The sequence below is a fragment of the Gopherus evgoodei genome, chromosome 13, assembly GCF_007399415.2.
Source record: "Gopherus evgoodei ecotype Sinaloan lineage chromosome 13, rGopEvg1_v1.p, whole genome shotgun sequence".
Taxonomy (NCBI): Eukaryota; Metazoa; Chordata; order Testudines; family Testudinidae; genus Gopherus; species Gopherus evgoodei.
The window spans coordinates 5,035,015-5,051,845 of NC_044334.1; the positions used below are offsets into that span (position 1 = coordinate 5,035,015).

The following is a 16,831-nucleotide window of genomic DNA, read 5'->3' on the forward strand; positions in this document are numbered from 1 at the left end:
GCCTCTTTCACGAGCCCCTGTGGGAAATGGTGTTTGCTTGCTTGCTGCGGGTTCCAGAGGAGATCCCGACATGGCTGCAGCCATTTAGCAATTGCTGCTTGAATCACAGCCGCACACATTAGCCTAACTCCTCCCAACATTCCCCTCCCGCGTGTTACATCTCTCCGGCCCGTTGTGGCTAAATTGCTCAACTGTTAAAAATCATTTCATGTTCTAAACAAGCTGGGCGTGTCCATATAAATTGGCCCAGGTTGCCATACCAGAGGTCTTAGACAGCACTTAAAGGAACACTGCTGCTGCTCAGCAGGGACTGGATATGTGATCTCCAGTCTGATGCCCACGCAACAACATCTCCACATCTAGCCTTACAAGGTAAACGAACACCGAGGACCAACGTTCCCTCTCATTTTTTACGCCCATGTGCGGAATGAATTTTGCTATGTGCACCAACATGGAGGTGATGTGTGGTGGGGGTGGGGCCAAGAGTGTGGGAGGGGGGTCAGGGCTGGGGCAGAGAGTTGGGGTGTGGGAGGGATGAGGGCTCTGGGGTGCGGCCAGGAATGAGGGGTTTGGGGTGCTGGAGGGGGTTCAGGATTGGGGCAGAGAGTTCGGGTGTGGGGGGTGAAGGCTCTGGGGTGGAGGCAGGGATGAGGGGTTCAGAGTGTGGGAGGGGGCTCAGGGGTGAGAGTTCTGGGGTGGGGGCAGAGAGGAGCCGGGGAGTGGGGTGCAGTGGACCATTCCTGCAGCACACCCGTCAGCTAGCAGACTATAGGTATTTATTATGGCCCAGTGAAAACTCACATAAAAGAGTAAATCATGCAATGAGCCGCGAGAACAAAAACGTTCTGCATCGCTCTTGACAGTACATCTGTCTGTACCAAGTAAATGGCCACTACAGTTCTTGATTGTTCACCTGGCATCACTTGTGTGCAGAGTTGAACCAGCACCCGAAACGTTTACCAGCTAAACTAGACCCAGCACAGCAGTCAGGCAGTGCAGCCTAGCGGGTAAGACACTGGCTAGGAAAGTCAGGCTACCTGGCTTCTATTTCCAGCTCTGCCAGGAGACATCAGGCAAGTCACTTCACCTTTCCGCGGCTCAGTTTACCCTCCCACCTCTTGCCCGTCTAGGCTGTAAGTTCTTCAGGGCAGAGACTCTCTCTTGCCACGTGTCTATGCAACCCCAGCACAACAGGGCCCCCAGTCTCCACTGGGGCCTCTCTACTGCACTGCAAATAACACAATACTCACCACCACCATGAATGATCATTTCCAAGAGCAAAACATTGCCCTGGAGTCTCGTGGTGGGAAGCTCATCCAAGTACTGAGTGCAGAGGAGGAACACGGCAAAGGGCATCGCTTGGCGACAGTCTACTTTCCTACATCTGCTCCCAGCACCTCCCGGTCTTTGTGCTCACAGCATCACCCTGCGCATGCTCACGCTCAGCAAACCCCAGCTGCATCCATTGCCTTATGGCCTCCGTTAGCTAGCAGCATGCCGGACAGCCCTGATTTCTCAATGCCACCAAACACACAAACTTCCCTCTAACTTCGGAGAGCCAAGAAGAACAATCCACTTTGTCTGGCCCATTAAGCCCACATCCTTAATTTAACTACAGTTCTCAGTGCATTAATCAATCGGCTCTAGCCTTCCTCATCAGTCTCCTGAGTGCCATAAGCCTGTGAGTACCAGCACCACATCCCCTCCCCCAGCACAGCAAGCCCCAGGCCTGAACCACCAGGATGTGCCAGACAGAGTAGAAGTTAGATAAGGGTCTGAGCTGAAACCCAGGTTCCAAACGCTGCACTTTTATGATGTGCAGAATCCAAACCTCAGATCCAACCAAACCTCCCTTGGGGGTTGGAAAGCCAAGGCTGAACTTTGGTTTGCTTTGATTTAGGGCTCAAGTCAGGCCCATGAAAGAGATAACAGGGGTTATGGAGAATACAGGAATATTACCCTGCATATTTCACAACAATGATCATTAGATAGCACAGCCCAACTCAAAGGAGAATAAACCAACAACAAAAAAAAAAAGCCTGATATAAGCTATCCACCTGGATTGTTCATCCCATCCACCACAGAACTGCAACTATCTCTGGGGTGCAGCACAGCATTTCCTTACCAATGAAGAGCAACAGTTTCAGGCAGGATGTAGAGCAAAGCCTATTTAAAAGCCCCCCCTCAAATGAGTACCAACATTTGTACCGCAGCCATGTTAGCGTTCACAGGGCAATCCAAGGGGCGAGAACAATTACACTTAATAAAAAGCCCCCTCCGTTGAAATCTGCATGGAGAACTGATTAGATTCAATGCCCACCAAAGATACACAAATATACAACTAGGACAAACAAATCAATGTGAAAGGAAATTTTTTAGATTGTATCCAAGTACACCGAAGTTCACCCCAGTCTGTGCCTATAGCCAAATAACCCAAAGCAGCCACTGCTGTGCATGGAACCTTAACATTTACAGCGCAGATTTCAGCCTCCCTGGAAGAGGGCAGCAAAGCTAAGCAGCATTACCGCCGTGGGTTTCCTAGAGCCAGAGCTCGGAGCAAAGGTTTCCAAGTCAAGTTTTTGTGATTTATTTCTAGTCTATAACCAGAGCAGAGTCATTCACGATCTCCAACACACCCAGGTCTTTTCAGAAGGATTTTTCTTCAATGATATAAATGAATTAGACACAATCCACTTCAACTCAAGTCCCCAGGTCATCGATTCCAAGGCCAGGAATGACCATTATGATCCTCTAGCCCGAGCTCCTGGATAACGCAGCCCAGAGAACTCCACTCAGTTATTTCTGCATCCAAACCATTGCTTCTGTGTGAGCTGCAGCATCTCTTTCAGAGAGGCTTAGAATCATAGAATATCAGGGTTGAAAGGGACCTCAGGAGGTCATCTAGTCCAACCCCCTGCTCAAAGCAGGACCAGCCCCAACTAAATCATCCCAGCCAAGGCTTTGTCAAGCCTGACCTTAAAAACCTCTAAGGAAGAAGATTCTAACACCTCCCTAAGTAACTCATTCCAGTGCTTCACCACCCTCCTAGTGAAAAAGTTTTTCCTAATATCCTAATCTGCCCAGCCAAGCTGCTACCTTTCCTTCGTCCAAATCCCTCCTTAAGAAGTGCTTATCCCAAGATGCTCAGAAGCGAGTCAAAAACAATCGTTATTAAAAGTTCTTGTGACTACACAAAAGCCCTACTACTGCTGCAGCCCCGCACTTTCCTCCATTCTCTCATTTATCTAAAATTAGACAGTAAGCAGGTCCGGCGCTGTTCTAGTTCTGCTGAGAAGGGTGCAGCACACTCTTGGGTACTGTAAAAACAACAGTGACGTAACAATTCTGCCTGGGCAAAAGCCATTAAGTTAATCCCAAATCTATGCCAGAGCCAAGTGAAACCTGCATCTAGGGTGACCAGATCGCAAGTGTGAAAAATCACGACACTTTTTTTCAGGGTGGGGCAGAGGGGTGTAATAATTATATATTGGGCCATCTGGTCACACTACCTGCACCTGGTAATCTGTAATGCTGACTCCTTCTTAAAGATCCATTCAGAACATGCGCTCTCCTGCACATATTGTGCCCACCTATCGGACCCTAAGACGTAGCTACACCACCCCAGGAGGCCAGAGAACAAACTCTGGGCTCAAGAAGCCATCATGACTCATGAAGCAGGATCCCTTACACACACACCCCCAAAAAAATCACACAATTGGCTTAAAAATTAAGAGATCTACCCTTTAAAAATAACACACTGGGGGCTGTATTTGTCTTTGGCTTTTGAGCCTTTACAAGCCACACTTTCAAGCTCTTCTCTGCAGCCACATGGGCTAGAGCTTTACTTTGTTATTTAAATGAAAACAGAGATTCCTGCCTCTTCCCAGGACTCCAGGAGCTGGGCCTTTCAGAAAGGCACCAAATATCCCAAGATACACTAAACAACCTAAGACTTGGCGAAAATAAGGTGATCAGAGCAAACCTCCACCCCCCAAAAAAAGTTAAAATGCAACCATGAAAAGGAGGTTTCTACCAGCCCCTGCTATTTACAAGAGTCCTAACAGTTTTTGCATGGTAGGAAGAGGACAGAGGCATTTCCTCCAGAGATCAGGAGTGAAGTCTTGGCCCCACTGAAGTCAGTGGCAAAGCTCCCACTGATTTCACTGGAGCCAGGATTTCTCCCGAAGTGTCCCCATTGGCTCCTACATCCTGTATTGTTTTAACCCTGACAATAATACCGTTTAACGAGCCTTCGGGTTGCTTTCCCTGCTTCCCCTCATCCTCTCCAAAGCACACTTAGCCTGGAAGAGAAATTGGTGGTGACTCGTCCGTGGTTTAAACAGTTGCCTCTGCAGCCTGCCAGATACAAGAGCAGAGCCAGTACAACAAGCAGACTCATCCTGTGAACTCAGCGGGGAATGGAACAGGAGGGTTCTGGCCTAGCGTGCCTGCATCCTGCAGGGTACCTCACCGGACGCACGGGAGAGCCTTCCCCAGCCAAGCTGGTAGCAGCCATGTGCAGCTCACCCCAGCTGGAGGACGCGGCTAGCCTATTTCGCAGTCCACACAACAGGACTGCGCAGCAGTCAAGCAGCTGCTGTGTTCCCAATGCCTTCTTAATAATACCGAGAATGAGCCCTGTTCCACCTGTACTGAATCTGCACAGACCAGGAGCGGTCCCCGTCACTCTGCTGAATTAAAGCCCAGCTCTCACTGAAGCCTCTTCCTGGGAACTAGGGTTTCCTTGGTGACCTGCTAGGTTCTCACTGGGAAAAGACTTCTGCTAACACTGAGTACGAGTAAGTCACTCTGCTGGATATTCTGCTAAGCCCCCGCGTGCCTCCCCCTACTCGGATTTGCCAAGGCTCATGGGAATCTTGCTCAGTCATTTTGCATCTGTGGGCATGTCTACAGCACAGCCACTCCAGGTAAACAGAAGGGGCTTCCCATCAGTGTAGTTAATCCACCTCTGAGAGATGGTAGCCAGGTTGATGGAAGAATTATTGTCAACTGAATCACATCTACACTGAGGGTTAGGGTCCACCTAACTATGGTGCTAAGGGCACAACATTTTTCACTGCCCTGAACGACATCGCTAGATCGATCTAATCTTCAGGTGCAGACCAGACTTATGAAATATGGGGGCTTGGCTGCCACAGGCTGGTTTGTGCCACAATGAAACGTATGACTGATGTATTCGCACTTCACTGTAAATCAAACAAGTTAATTTGCTACTGACTGCAGATGAAAAGAAAATAATTAAAATTAATGGGAGTGAAGAGTCATAGCTGCTCAGGTCCCTTCTAGGCTGGCTTGCTCATTTTATTTAGGATGAACAGCATGAGAGCCAAATAGGGTGACCAGACGTCCTGATTTTATAGGGGCAGTCCCGGTTTTTGGGTCTCTCTCTTATATATAGGCTCCTATTTACACACGCACGCACACACGCGCACACACACACGCACACACTGTCCCAATTTTTCGCACTTGCTGTCTGGTCACCTTAGAGCCAGACCCCTAAACAAAACAACATTTAGCACCTTGTGTTCACACCTATTCCACACAGCGCAGCGCTGGAGAGGGGTGAGAGCCAGGGGCTGGCTACAGCCCAGCTGCTGCTGGTGCCAGCCCAGGATGGGAGGTTGCAATGGCAGGAACTCATCATCACCCCGCCTCTACTAGTAGCATAGGGGTCAAAGGCACTGAAAAGGAAGCCAATGTTGGCTACAAACAGAGCATGGCCAGGATGGAGCTGAGGGGATTCAGAGCATCCCCTGAGTAGCATGTAAGACTGCCCTAAGCCAAACCCCTCTTTGGAAAGGCAGAGGGACCAGCACTTACCCTGCGTTCTAGTCTATGCAGGTTCTCATTCCGTGTTCCTCACCGCAGGATCTGAGCACCACGGTGGGTAGCTGAGGTTCAGTGGCCACCACATGTCCTCTTCAGCCTCTCGTACCACACAGGGGTGCAGAGAGCCAAGCTGCTGGGTAGTTTGCCCCTCCCTGAGCCAGCTCCAGTGGCTTCAAGCCAAAGAACTTTGCTTTGTGATGGGTTAGTTGTATTGGATTCTGGATGAATTGCTTTTGGCTGGCAAAGCAGCAGCCATCTGAGCGTTGCCATCTAATCTATGGCGCTGTCTCATCCCTCCCAAACAACGAACATTTCACTCAGGCACACACCAGACCTGAACTACCATGAAACAAAGCAGGCCACAAAACAAAGAATTTTAAAAGTCTGTTTTTCAGCTGGTTAACATATTTTCTCCCCCCACCCACACCTCCCAGTCCATGCCCTGCAGGCAAAAAGAAAGAAATGAATGAGAACAGGGCCCGCTAATGGCAAAGTTATTTACGCAAGCAATGAGAATGATCTGCACATTAAAACTGAAGTGATTTGTATTGGGCTTGCAGAAGTTAGCTGGAAATGGGCTTCTTCTCTGAGCCATTGTACCACTGATTATTAATGAGATTCTCTATTGGATTTCTGGCTAACCCCTGCAGTGCTAATGTTATAAACCCTGGCTTCTCAGATTCATAATGTTTTTAGAGATGGAAATTTGCCATGTGCACAGTGTATATTTATGCTTCCCAGCTAGGAAAATCAAATCACCGTGTGTTCCCTGCTCATCCTGGCTTTTAAAATACAGATATTTCAATCTTGAAGCTGCAGTTATCGTTTTTTGGCTTGTTTTTCATTTTTTGCTGATGCAATAGATCCAACTCACTTCAGCAAAAGCGAGCCAGCTTGCTGGCAGGGCCAGTCGGTTTGACTAGCTCCTCTTGGCCGCTCAGCATGGATTAGGACAGCATTAATGGCTGCAGACGGCCCGCTTGATGGGGAAGCCCCCAAATTCCAACCAGAAAGGGGCAAAAAGCAATTATGCTATTGATCCCTGGTCACTTCCATTCAGGCAGGCGCAAGGCTGTGCTTCACCTGATGGAAACCTGTCAAAGGGCACAGCAGAGTCAAGCAAACACAAGAGGGTCAAGCTACTTTTGTTGCAGGTGACAGGGATCACTCTGATGGATGCCACCAGCACCTGACTGAAGGAATGATGCCAGTGACGGAAAACTAACTCTTGGGAAACTGATGCTCCTGGACATGCAATGTGTGTGCTGCATATAGATATCCCCTAAGAAACAAACATGCACCTCATTTAGCATGACACATTGTGCAAGGGGAGCGCACAGAGCTTTTACCATGGTGCAGATATTTAGGGCTGGGGGGACAGGCAGTCTGATCCGGAGAGGTGCTGAGTACACACAGCTCCCACTGTGCTGCAAGGCCCAGATCCTGGGATCAGATCTGCTAGCACAGACCCCTCAGTGTGAGCGTGGACCCCCGGCAGGAAGGTGTCCACATTAGCAGATTCGGATGCTGGAGCAGGACTAAAAAGAGCTGTAGGTGCCCAGTTCAAATAAGTGTCATTGCACATGGGTCATTTCTGAGTCAGGAATGGATGATCTTCCAGGCTGGGCAGTGGAGTTGCTGCTCTTGCTCCCTGCTCAGCTAAGGATGCTCATGTGATCCCAGAGGAACACAGGCAGAGCCTGAAGCCCCAGCATGCTGTGGGGACTGGCACTCTCCGCCCCCTGAACCAAGAGAGGCACGTTCTCATGTTCAGGTTGTGTAGAATGCAAATCTCCCAGCGGGGCTTCAACTCCTGCAGGGCTACAAGGCCCCACATCAAGCCAGGGCCATTCTCAGTTGCTTCTGTGTCAGTCAAGGAGGTCACAATGGAGATATCCAAGATGCCCTCTCTGGTCATGATGCCAAGCCCCCTGAGGTGAATGGAGAGAGGCCCACTGGGACTGCATGGGCTGTTGGCTCAAGCCCGCTACGCCCCGAGGGCTGAATGCTACTGCTCCAAAGCAGACTCAGCTGCAGGAGAGGAGGAGAAGAAACCTAACCGAAGTCTCCAGCATGGCAGCGCAGAGTGGTATAGCGCCCTGGAGCCAGTCCACCATGTGCTTTTGCTCTCACTCTACAAGCTCACCCTAGAAATATGCTAAGTTGGCAACACAAGATGGTTGCCAGAGGTCTTGTGGTTAAGGCACTGGGCTGGGATTCAGAAGATCTGGGTGTCACAGTTTCAGGAGAACTGCATCTCACTCTCCCAATCCTCCACTCTTCGTGGTCTCTGATGGGTACCCACTTAAAAGGTTTCTGGTGCCCAGTCACCACCTCGCCTGGGTGAAGAACCATGTCTCACTCCCTCCTGACCAACCCTCAGGCTGCACAGTTCCCTACTTTACCCTGTGATAGCCCCAGCAAGCCAGACTGCCCAAAAGGCCATTGCCTGCATTTTTCTTTGTCTCTGAAGGCACATAACAGGCAATCCACTGGTCAGTAAGTTACCACAGCTCCTTCTAAGCAAGCTCTTTTATTCTTACGGTTACACAGAAAACCAATTAAAATGATAGACGTTCCTGTACACCTCCTAGAAAGCTCATCAGAGGGCCACCCCAGCTCCAGGCTAGGGCTCTGGTAGGTTTAGTCCATCAAAACCCACAACTGGCTTTTCCCTGCGGTTATAAATTCATACCCATCTTGGATCCAGAACCAGAATAAAAACTGGGCAGACCAGTCACTTCTTTATACAGCTCAGGCCTGTGAGTCTGGTAATCAACAGACAGTGACCCTCTCCTCAGGGTGTGGGGTCAAAAGGCTGGTTTTTTGCATAATCAGAGTTGGGGAATTTGCATTAATCGCTCCCTAGAGATTCCCCAGGAAATCCACTTAAGACTTGTCCCAAGAGTCCATATTTGTCTGGCATATTCTCAGTGTAGCCTTTTGAACTCCCAGTTCCTACATCGGTCACATCTTCTCTACATATAATCTCAGTCAACAATAATACACAAGATTAACACAATAAGGTCTTTCAAGGATACTGCAGGGCAGTGCCTAGCTCTGCCACAGATGAACATGACTCAGTGTGCCTTAATTCAGCTTCTGTAAAATGGGAGAATGATCCTGCTTCCCTCCCACTCAGAATGAGGAATGGAACCAGATGGCGTCCATTCACTCATTTTTTCTTTTAAGAAAGTTAAGTTACTGGCAAAACTGAAGAGTGATCCATTCAAACTCACCCTCTGACAAGGTGGAGTTTGAGCCAGGAGAGAAACGGAAACTCTCCCAGACTGAGACAGGGCAATAAAAACCCCAACCCGGCAACACTTTATTTATTCTCAAGTATTGCAAGGGTTTTTCTTCAATAACTAGGGCCCCTCTCTAGAGGCACCAACTTGTAAAGAAAACAAAAAACTATTCAGCGCAAGCAGCTCTGACTCGGATAAGTAACGTTCCACTATTTTCCTGCAGTGCACATTCCGTTTTGGCAAAAAGAAGATGAGGGAGGTCAGTTACAGTAAACAAGTCATTTACTTTAAGAGCGCGTTAGCGGCCATTGGAATCTGCGCTGCAGTGACATACTCCTCCCAGTTATAAGCAGCTGGATTGCAGTAGGCCCTTTGGGCCATAATCTTGCATCAGGGCCTATTGTGTGGGGTGCTTCCTACACAGAGAGAGAGTTTACTACCTAAGTAATTTAAACCTATGGCAAACATGCAGTGGTTTTACCATGTTATCTTCATCTAGAGCAATGTATTTATGCAATCTTCCATTACCTGAGTACCCCACAAACTAATAATCCATTTGTCCTCACTACTTACCTGTGACTTACGCATTGATACATTATCCCCCATTTGTAGATGGGAGGGGAGGCACAGAGAGCTTAAGCGACTTGCGCATCATCTCACAGATAACCTGTAGTGGAGCAGGGAACTGAACCTGGGTCTTCCATGTCACAGATTAGCAGCCTGGAGCATCTGTCCTCTTCCCCCCACGATAGCTGGTTTCTCTTGTGCCGCATGCAGCAGCAAAATGAAATCTAAAAAAGGGACCATCTTCTCACATTGTCTGTCTCCCTAAGCAGTCAAAGAAACCAACTGACCTTTCAGCCAGGAATAAGCAAAATTTGCTTCTTGTACTAGAACTTTCTGCTCATAATGGTTACGCCAATGGCATTTCCTACAGCAGTAGATACCGAAAAAACCCAGAGACCATCCCTGGTGAAATACGCAAGCCTTTCTCTGTGCCTATAAATAATAGATTCTGAAGATCTAAATTGCATTACTTCCAGCATCCACTCTTGCTCATTCTAATGCCTGCTGGTGCATTTTTAGCACAAGATAAATCAGAAAAACAAACAGCTCACAGTTGGATTTGTCCAACCCTTCGCACTTTGAGCAATAATATCTGACAGAGCAGACTGCAGGTCTCGAGCAGTGGGGTGTGTGAAATATTTAAGTTAACAAATTGAAGTATTTTATCCCAAGACTTTGCTATAAAGATGCTGCCAACTCCTGGATCATTTAAAACCGTCTGCTGATGCTGCCGTTGCATTACATCAGCCCAACGACCAAAATATTTGCGAAGAGGGATGGGCTTCCGGTTAAGGCACAAAAGTCTAGTCGTCAGGAGCCCCGAGTTTTATTCCCAGCTGCTGTGCCAGTAATAACCCGTGGGACTTGACTGGCTTCTCTGCCGCTCTTTCAAGGTCAGTGATGTGGGAATAACACTTGCCAAGTTCATAGGGAATTGCGAGGCTTAGCTCATTAGCGTTTGTAATGTGTTTTGAGATCCTTAGGTGAGACCGTGGAGAAATGCAAAGAGGTCTGGGGGAAAAAAGGTCTCATACACACATCTCTGTACTGTACTCAACGAACGTCTCACTCAATTTGAGCCTCACACCCAGGGCCAGCTCCAGCTTTTTTGCTGCCCCAAACGGTGAAGAAAAAAAGTTAAAAAAGAGAAACCCGATTGAGCTGTCACCAAAGCGCCATCAAAGAGGAAGAGAGGCAGTGAAGGACCCACCGCTGAATTGCCGCCAAAGACCCAGACATGCCGCCCCAATAACGGACAGACGTGCCACCCCTTTCTATTGGCCGCCCCAGGCACCTGCTTCCTTCGCTGGTGCCTAGAGCCAGCCCTGCTCACACCCAAGGACGACTCACCTCAAATCAATCTGGCTAACCTTGGAAATGTCATATGAGACAAGCCACATGATAGTTTACAACAACATGGCCACTAGTCCCAATCCCAGCAATGCTTTGTAAACCAGTTCCATCCAAACCTTCGCAGCAAGATTTGACAATGGGGAAAATGGAGTTTGACTGAACTTTAACCTTTCTGACTGGAAATTTGAAGTGTTCGCGTAGCTTTAAGCTCAATCCCATTAAGGGATGCCAGGGCTTTGCACACCAAAGACTTTAAATGGACCAGGACCTAAAGTGTTAAGATTACATTGGTGGCAGCTAATGTCATTTTACTTATACAAATTACATAGCTGGATCCTGGTTACTGCACTGAATAACAGGTAATCTTTGATTTTAGAGATGGGGAAATTGAGGCAAAAAGCAGGAACGTGACTTGCCTATAGTCACCCAGCAGACCAGTGGCAAAGCTAGGAACAGGAAAACCCAAATCTCCTGAGTCCCAGTCCAGTGCTCTATCTATTAGACCACACTGCCCATCCCAGGTTTCTGCTTTTGGATCCTCCAGCTCAAGCAAAAAGAGGAATTTTGATCTCATTGAAACAAGCTTTTCAACTATTTCTTTTTAATTGCAAGATTCGAGTCAATTCAATTAGTGGCTAAGCTGCATAAAAGAGGATCCCAAAGCAAATACATTTTCTAAGAGGTGACGAAATTCACGGGACTAACCTAGCACAGACTATCTGGAGTCAGATCAGATAAAAATCAGAGCTGGACAAGAACTGACTTATCAGTATATCTTAAAATTCTCCTCTTTCCACCCCTAAGAATGCCTTTAGTTCTGCACTCGGAAACAGGCTGGGGATTTGTGTTCAGTTGGTGACAGAGTTGCCCAGTCAAAGCTGCTTATTTAATCGAGCTTAAGTTTCTGTATTAGGGAGTCAATTTTTCAACTGCTAGAACGAGATAATTAGTTTTGCTGGAGCTTACTACTCTATTGCATATTCTCTTAGAATCACACTTTGTGCAAATACAGCCCCACTTAGCCTGAGGATCTCAAAACACTTTTCAAACATTAATGCACATAGTCTGATATCAGCCCTGTCACAATGATCACCATTCATAAGAAGCTCTTGCCACCCACATGGTGGTATTTGAGATCTCACAGATTTGCCCTGTACTAAGAATAGGAAATAACAAGACCTTGCCATGCAGTTACTTGGCAAGTGATGACTTTCTCATGGGGACTACCCTAAATAGTATTACTGCCATTTTACAGATGGGCAAACGGAGTCAGACGTTGCTTGCCCAAAGTCACACGGCAAGTTTAGGGAAGAGCCAAAAATAGAGTTGAGGTCTTCACTCCTAGCCTTGTGGAATAGCCGCAAGACTAACATCGCTAAATCCATTCTGTATGAGAGAGCCCACAAATCTGCTAATGAATGAATTAACTGAAAGTCCTCTGTGAATTGCTTCAACTTTATCCCAGCGTGATATAATATCTGCTCTCCAGTTGGAAATCCTAGATGTTTATAATGCTGCTGCTAAGCTCTTAATGTTAAATACAGTGGGACCCATTAGCAGGAACTAATACTATACACACGTAAAAACTACAGTAGGATTACAACTTGAGTGCATAAAAGAAAATTCACACAAACACATTCGCTGCTTATCTCTGTATTTGGAACTTTTCTAAATGTTTTGCTGACTCCATATGATGAGCCAACTGCTTCAGAATCTCAGTCTGAAGATAATCAGAGCTTGCTTATTTATTTATTTATTGGCCTTATATTTGAAACTGGGCAAAATCAATTCAGGAAGCACAGATGCTCTCATGCACAAGCATATTTGTCTCTTCACCAGTAGAACAAACACGCAAACCACATACAGTCAAAAGTGCGTCGTCTAGCATGGACTCGCTTTGCCAATTGGCCCTGGTTTTCTGCAGCACGTCTAAGTTTGTAACTCACTCGCAGCAGACAGGACACAGAACTTACATTTCTATATTGTCCATCTCAAGAGATCCCTCACTTAACTGGAATCTTTCCTATCCAGAGATCACATCATCAAGGCAAGATGGGTCAGCAGCTGCCATGAATTCTAGCCCCAAACTTACCGGTATCAAAGCAGAAGAAAGAGGTGTGGTCTGAAGTTGAGGGGGTCCGACACTCACATCCCCACAACCAAGCAGACCCCTGGGTCAGACGAGAGATTGTTCGGTCACATTCCAGTCTCGTAACTTGGCCCAAGAAACATGTACAGGCAAAGGAGGGAGAGCGGGGAAGCTCGCCACTGTTTGGATGTTTCCTACTGAGAGTTGTGACCAGGCAGTGCCTTCCGAAGGCAAGAGGACAGTCTTGCCCTCCCTTGGTATAGCTCAAAGGGAAGATGTGTATTGGCAATGCAGTGCTGCAGGAGGCCCGATTCCATAGCCGCTGGGTGGCAGTCTGGGGATGTCAACTACCTGGTACTAGCCTGGGTACTAGCTACCAGTTCCTCCCTGACTACTCCCAGCTACTTGGCCACCAAGGCCCTGCCCTACATGCTGCGGGAGAGGTCCCTGCAGCTCAGGGAGTGCGCTGACGAGATGTTCCCCATCAGCCAGCGACTCCTCTCGATGACTAGCACTCCTGCTGCCAGAGGGCAGCCCATCCTCCTGGGCCTAGGCCCCTCTGTTCTGAGGCTGGGGGAAAGACCCTCTGCAGTGTGAAGTTGTATTGTGCTGTGAAGTCAAGTAGGGCGAAAAAGCGCCAATCCCCTCCTGACCAGCATCCATGCCCTGCACAGCTTCTGTGCTGCTAGCAACAGTGTTCCAGACAGGAGACTTCAGCTCGGTGCAGCTCCCAGTCCACCCACACCCCGCCCCACCCAGTGATCATCTGGAAAACTTCCCAGATTCCACATCTGCTCCTCTAACTTATATCCCCAAGGATACAGCTAACTAGGGTGCCAGCGAGGGTGACTGGGCTGATTCATAGCAAGGCGACTACTCTGGTTCAAACCATTGTGGTAACCCCCACACCTACCCCTCCCAAAAACAGAAGGCTGGTCGCTAGCAACTACATGCTGAAACACCTGCATTTGCCGGCTGGCTATGCACAGCACAGCGATGGGTGCGACGCTACTGACCTCACTGCATGCCAAGCCACACTCCAGCGCCTTGACAGCGGGTGGATAGGAAGAGAATTCAAAGGGGCCGGGGAGAAAGGCCACACATAAATGTTAAACAGCTTTTCCCTTTTTGTTCATTCAGCCTCACCTCGGGACTCAGGACCAGATCTTCAGCTGGGGCAAATCAGTGGAGCAAGGCCCATTTACACCAGCTGATGATCTAGTTATAACGAAGAAAAAAGCCTTCTCTTTGGGGGGTTCCCAGTTCTCTGGGGGTGACTTTTATGTTGTCAGTTCTTCGGATCAGGTAGGGTTGTGTTGTGTCAGACACAGTTCCAAGCATGCTGTCAGCACTTAATAAGAACAGTGATACATAAATAATAAACTCGATTTCTGCTCAGTCTATGCAGGACAGGAATCCAGAACACAGTTGAAACAATACTTGTGCCAGCACCAGGAAAAAAATAATCACTGAGTCGTTCTCCAGCTACTGTTTTTCAACCCCCTTCTCTTCCTCCCAGGTATCAGGTTGGGGGATTGTATTAATTAGCCCCTGATATTTGGGTGGGATGAACCCAGCATAAAGGCAGTCCCAGCCCCTCTAGGAGTAGGAATAACTAAACAGATGCAGAAGAACGAACCTGCAGGGTAAGCAACCGTGTGCATAAGAAGCTTAGCATCAAACCCAAAATGCATCACATCACCCGCACTTTAACAACCCTCCTCTCAAACAGATGCCTGTACAGAGAAGCCACTGAACGGAACAGCTAGCAGTCCCGCATCTCTCGTGTCCGTGGTAAAAATGAAGAAGCTTCAGTATTTGAAAGAACATCAGTTCAACAGCCAAGTGCTGAGAGGGGAGCCCTCCATTTTGCACTTCACGCTGGCTGCAGAGATCCAACAGCCAAGATACTGACCCAGGCAACCTCTCTCACCAGCTCTCTCAGCTCTGCAATGCAGCTTTCTTAAACATTGAACAAGCCTGCTGCTCCTACACGACCTGCCAGTGCCAATGATGAGATCGTTTTTAACACTGAAAGCCTAATGCCATTAATCTGGTTAAAGAGAGCAGGCTTTAAAGCCTGTGCATTCAGCTAAACACACTTGATAACATCACATCTGTAGCAGATTTTCTTTTTTTGATAACTCTCTGGCAAACAAATAAATCGAACTGCAACGCCGGTTCTGGGCTGAATGTTTTTGCCATCACCAAAGAAGAGTTTTTGAACTTGAACAGATCCAAATACCCTCCTGTATCAAACTGATGATTTTTAAACTAACCCGCATTTGTGGTCCTCTCAGCCTGGGGAAATGCGTTTATTTAGATCTCTCCGCAGCGTAACGGAGTTTGAGAGGGCAAAGGAAGGCTCCGCAGAATTGTTTGATAGATCCCCTAAGTTCTCTGCAGGGCGGATGGCGCAAATTCATCCCAAATGACGTGCTGCACACTTTTGGGGTGTCAGCCAGGTAACCAAATACACTGTTATGAAGCTTGTTCCTTCCAAAAACTCCCACCCTCACCCACAGCTTTGCCCTTCGTTTTTTGGCAGGAACTTGAAAAGCACTCTGAAAAAAGAAGCAGCTCTCAGCAAAGTGATTCTTCTCCATAGATTTGCTATCCAGGTGTTACTTCCATTTCACAGCATACACACGCTCACACACACAATTATCTGACCCACGGGTTTTCTAATCCATTTCTGAAAATATGGTCTCAACTAGCAATTAAATATGCCATTGTCTCATCAGTCTATCTACACATGAATTTAACAGGTTTAAACCTACGAACAGAGCATCCCACTTTAATTCAACTGCGCAACTTCACTATCAAGACTGCACTTCCCAGCGTAAAGTGTGCTCACCAAAGCCCGTAGCGCATGGACTCACACCACCACATCCACTGCCAAGAGACAGTCGGGGCTGTAGGATCGCTTTGTACAGAAGGCTCAGCACAATGGTAACCTGATTGTGCAAACAGGGCTAGCAATGTAGCACACTTCCCCTGCGATATTACATGGGAAAATCCATACACACGGGGGGCTAGAACTGATTTGGATCTAAGCTCCATATTACCTAAAAGCACCCAAGTTAAAGCGGTTTTAGGTAACAGAATCTGGTTTTGACTCCCTCATATTTTCAGATGGGCCAAAATGATGTTCTGACGGGTGTCACCAGGTGGCGCTGTTACACATAGTCTTCCAAGATCTTTTTCTTCATGTTCAAGCAAATGGTCAATCTTGGGGAAATATGCTGTGTGGAATTCTTCATTTTATAATGCAGAGGATCTGGTTAGAGAGCTGTGCAAATAGCAAGATACCATAGTTTGTTCTCTGCTTTGGCCTCTGATTGGAGTCAATTCTTGAGGCAGAGTTGCTCTCTGAGCACTGGGCATTGTTTTGGGCGAAAATCCCTGAAATAGGAGACTGCTCTGCATGCTGTTTGACCCTCTCTGTTCCAGGACTGGTGTACGTGTGTAAATAAAACAAGTTATCTTTATCTATATACATTTCAATGACCAAACTACTCCCCTCCAAAAATTAGGCTGGTAAAAGTGGTTTCCCTGTGGTATATACACTATGTCATACACTGTAGTTGAGCATATGAATTTATCTAGGTACTATATATAAGATCTGTTGATACATACACCATATATTAGCCTAGATTTCTTGAGTAGAGCAATAAGATGGAGAATTGAAGCCTTATTATATAGCACAAGCTTCTCTTTAACT

General features: G+C 47.5%; 1 protein-coding gene across 8 annotated transcripts in view; it reads right to left on the reverse strand.

Moving 5' to 3' along the window:
* Positions 1-16,831, reverse strand: part of RPH3A (rabphilin 3A) — a 119,271-nt gene that overhangs the window by 89,031 nt on the left and 13,409 nt on the right. The window contains exon 1 of one of the 8 annotated variants that reach the window (XM_030583236.1): positions 9,672-9,865. The exons of 6 other annotated variants lie outside the window; for them this stretch is intronic. The gene's annotated coding sequence lies outside the window, so the exon portion shown is untranslated. Of the gene's footprint in view, positions 1-7,582; positions 7,594-9,671; positions 9,866-16,831 lie in introns of those variants that run through there. One more of the 8 variants, XM_030583235.1, reaches the window with a different exon arrangement.